The sequence below is a fragment of the Rutidosis leptorrhynchoides genome, chromosome 6 (genome assembly GCF_046630445.1).
Source record: "Rutidosis leptorrhynchoides isolate AG116_Rl617_1_P2 chromosome 6, CSIRO_AGI_Rlap_v1, whole genome shotgun sequence".
NCBI lineage: Eukaryota > Viridiplantae > Streptophyta > Magnoliopsida > Asterales > Asteraceae > Rutidosis > Rutidosis leptorrhynchoides.
In genome coordinates, this window is record NC_092338.1 from 413,583,454 (window position 1) to 413,588,509 (window position 5,056).

The window sequence follows — 5,056 nt, forward strand, 5'->3', positions numbered from 1 at the left end:
AGTCCACGAATCATTCTAATTTACATTTGACTCTTCATTATTATTAGGTGAGTCAATGGGGCTTGTTCTAGAGGTAGACATCTATCACATAATATCAAACGCATTAAGAGATTAATATATCACATAATATTCACATGTTAAAAATATATAGTTTCCAACAAAATTTGTTAAGCAATCATTTTTCAAGTAAACACGGTCGAAGTTCAGACTCACTAATGCATCCTAACAAACTCGATAAGACACACTAATGCAAAATTCTGGTTCTCTAATACCAACGCTCGGATACCAACTAAAATGTCCCGTTCATATTGATTATAAACGTTCCATATTAATTGATTTCGTTGCGAGGTTTTGACCTCTATATGAGACGTTTTTCAAAGACTGCATTCATTTTTAAAACAACCATAACCTTTATTTTATCAATAAAGGTTTCAAAAGCATTACGTAGATTATCAAATAATGATAATCTAAAATATACTGTTTACACACGACCATTACATAATGGTTTACAATAGAAATATATTACATCGACATATGTTTCTTGAATGCAGTTTTTACATAATATCATACAAACATGGACTCCAAATCTTTTCCTTATTTTAGTATGCAACAGCGGAAGCTCTTAATATTCACATGAGAATAAACATGCTTTAAACGTCAACAAAAATGTTGGTGAGTTATAGGTTTAACCTATATATATCAAATCGTAACAATAGACCACAAGATTTCATATTTCAATATACATCCCATACATAGAGATAAAAATCATGCATATGGTGAACACCTGGTAACCGACATTAACAAGATGCATATATAAGAATATCCCCATCATTCCGGGACACCCTTCGGATATGATATAAATTTTGAAGTACTAAAGCATCCGGTACTTTGGATGGGGTTTGTTAGGCCCAATAGATCCATCTTTAGGATTCGCGTCAATTAGGGTGTCTGTTCCCTAATTCTTAGATTACCAGACTTAATAAAAAGGGGCATATTCGATTTTGATAATTCAACCATAGAATGTAGTTTCACGTACTTGTGTCTATTTTGTAAATTATTTATAAAACCTGCATGTATTCTCATCCCAAAAATATTAGATTTTTAAAAGTGGGACTATAACTCACTTTCACAGATTTTTACTTCGTCGGGAAGTAAGACTTGACCACTGGTCGATTCACGAACCTATAACAAATATATACATATATATCAAAGTATATTCAAAATAAATTTACAACACTTTTAATACATTTTGATATTTTAAGTTTATTAAGTCAGCTGTCCTCGTTAGTAACCTACAACTAGTTGTCCAACGTTAGATGTACAGAAAAAAAATTGATATATATTATCTTGAATCAATCCATGACCAAGTGTATACATGTTTCAGGCTAGATCACAACTCAAAGTATATATATTTTTGGAATCAACCTCAACCCTGTATAGCTAACTCCCACATTAGTGCATATAGAGTGTCTATGGTTGTTCCAAATAATATATACACATGGGTCGATATGATATGTCAAAACATTTGCATACGTGTCTATGGTATCCCAAGATTACATAATATATTAGAATAAATGTATAATACAATATAGGTTAGCTAGGATATGATTAATATAGATTTGTTACCAATTTTCACGTTGCTACAACAAGAAAAATTATCCAATCTTGTTTTACCCATAACTTCTTCATTTTAAATCCGTTTTGAGTGAATCAAATTGCTATGGTTTTATATTGAACTCTATTTTATGAATCTAAACAAAAAAGTATAGGTTTATAGTCAGAAATATAAGTTACAAGTCGTTTTTGTAAAGGTAGTCATTTCAGTCGAAAGAACGACGTCTAGATGACCATTTTAGAAAACATATTTCCACTTTGAGTTTAACCATGATTTTTGGATATAGTTTCATGTTCATAAGAAAAATCATTTTCCCAGAAGAACAACTTTTAAATCAAAGTTTATCATAGTTTTTAATTAACTAACCCAAAACAGCCCGCGGTGTTACTACGACGGCGTAAATCCGGTTTTACAGTGTTTTTCGTGTTTCCAGGTTTTAAACCATTAAGTTAGCATATCATATAGATATATAACATGTGTTTAGTTAATTTTAAAAGTCAAGTTAGAAGGATTAACTTTTGTTTGCGAACAAGTTTAGAATTAACTAAACTATGTTCTAGTGATTACAAGTTTAAACCTTCGAATAAGATAGCTTTATATGTATGAATCGAATGATGTTATGAACATCATTACTACCTCAAGTTTTCTGGATAAAGCTACTGGAAATGAGAAAAATGGATCTAGCTTCAAAGGATCCTTGGATGGCTTGAAAGTTCTTGAAGCAGAATCATGACACGAAAACAGTTCAAGTAAGATTTTCACTCGAAATAAGATTGTTATAGTTATAGAAATTGAATCAAAGTTTGAATATAAGTATTACCTTGTATTAGAAAGATATCTTACTGTAAATAAGAAAGATTTCTTGAGGTTGGATGATCACTCTACAAGATTGGAAGTAAGCTAGCAAACTTGGAAGTATTCTTGATTTTATGAAACTAGAACTTGTAGAATTTATGAAGAACACTTAGAACTTGAAGATAGAACTTGAGAGAGATCAATTAAATGAAGAAAATTGAAGAGTGAAAGTGTTTGTAGGTGTTTTTGGTCGTTGGTGTATGGATTAGATATAAAGGATATGTAATTTTGTTTTCATGTAAATAAGTCATGAATGACTACTCATATTTTTGTAATTTTATGAGATATTTCATGCTAGTTGCCAAATGATGGTTCCCGAATGTGTTAGGTGACTCACATGGGCTTCTAAGAGCTGATAATTGGAGTGTATATACCAATAGTACATACATATAAAAGCTGTGTATTGTACGAGTACGAATACGGGTGCATACGAGTAGAATTGTTGATGAAACTGAACGAGGATGTAATTGTAAGAATTTTTGTTAAGTAGAAGTATTTTGATAAGTGTCTTGAAATCTTTCAAAAGTGTATGAATACATATTAAAACACTACATGTATATACATTTTAACTGAGTCGTTAAGTCATCGTTAGTCGTTACATGTAAGTGTTGTTTTGAAACCTTTAGGTTAACGATCTTGTTAAATGTTGTTAACCCAATGTTTATAATATCAAATGAGATTTTAAATTATTATATTATCATGATATTATGATGTACGAATATCTCTTAATATGATATATATACATTAAATGTCGTTACAACGATAATCATTACATATATGTCTCGTTTCAAAATCATTAAGTTAGTAGTCTTGTTTTTACATATGTAGTTCATTATTAATATACTTAATGATATGTTTACTTATCATAATATCATTTTAACTATATATATAACCATATATATGTCATCATATAGTTTTTACAAGTTTTAACGTTCGTGAATCACCGGTCAACTTGGGTGGTCAATTGTCTATATGAAACCTATTTCAATTAATCAAGTCTTAACAAGTTTGATTGCTTAATATGTTGGAAACACTTAATCATGTAAATAAAAATTTCATTTAATATGTATATAAACATGGAAAAATTCGGGTCACTACATATTATATCCGATCGCGACAGCAGATTCACTTCCAGGTTTTGGCAGTCATTACAGAAAGCAATGGGGACTCGTTTGGATATGAGTACAGCATATCACCCCTAGACAGATGGCCAGAGCGAACAAACTATTCAAACTTTTGAAGACATGTTGCGAGCATGTGTCATTGATTTCGGAAACGGATGGGATAAATACTTACCACTAGCTGAGTTCTCATACAATAAGAGCTACCATACGAGCATTAAAGCTGCACCTTTCGAAGCGTTGTACGGAAGGAAGTGTAGATCTCCCGTGTGTTGGAGCGAATTGTGGGATAGTTAGTTGACAGGTCCTGAGATTATTCAGGAGACAACTGAGAAATTCCTACAGATACAGGAACGATTGAGAATGGCTCGGAGTCGTCAAAAGAGTTATGTCGATGTTAGACGAAAGGACATAGAATTCCAAGTTGGTGACAAAGTTATGCTTAAACTATCACCTTGGAAGGGTGTTATACGATTTGGTAAACGAGGTAAATTGAGTCCTAGGTATGTTGGATCGTTCGAGATAACTAAAAGAGTCAGACCAGTGGTTTACAGATTGGAGCTGCCACAAGCACTCAGCGGTATACACGACGTTTTTCATGTATCCAACCTAAAGAAGTGCCTAGCCGATGAGAATTTGATTATTCCTTTAGAGGAACTGCGTATCGACGATAAACTTCATTTCTTTTAAGAACCTATCGAAATCTTGGGCCGTGAGGTCAAACAGTTGAAGCAAAGCAGAATTCCCAATGTTAAAGTTCGGTTGAACGCGAGAAGAGGACCAGAGTTCAAGTGGGAATGTGAAGACCAGATGAGACTGAAATACCCGCAACTGTTTCCCGAGGAAACTACTTCAGCGGACGTTCACTAAAATTTCGGGACGAAATTTTCAGTAACAGGTGGGTAATGTAACAACCCTGCTTTTTCCGTCACTTCCGTTAACTTTCTGTTAATTAATTTAACGGCGATTACTTGACTTTTGTGTGTTTATGTGTAATAATTACATACTTGATCCTTGGAAGGTTACAATAATTAATATGTGTTGATATTAATTCGAAAAAATATTTCGGATAAAGAAATACGATAAAAATGATACAGTTTTGATAACTGCTTTTTGAGCAACGAAACGCTCGGGTTTATTTTAATAATTATTTTAATAATTATTAACTTTTTAAAAATATTTAATTTATTAGGTTTTTAATAAATTAAACGGTTGGTTGCGTTTTAACGATCGGTTTAGCGTTCCGGGCCTTCGGTACGACTGATAATGCTAAAAACGAACATATATTTCATAGCATTATTCCTCAAGAAAGACAAGCTTTTAGTTGCAATTGTTCTATTTAAAAGTGATATTCGTTTAAATAATAAATGGTAAAGACAAAAGACAGATTCGACGAATTGAAGACGCAAACGACCAAAAAGCTCAAAAGTACAAAATACAATCAAAGAGGTTCCAATTATTGATA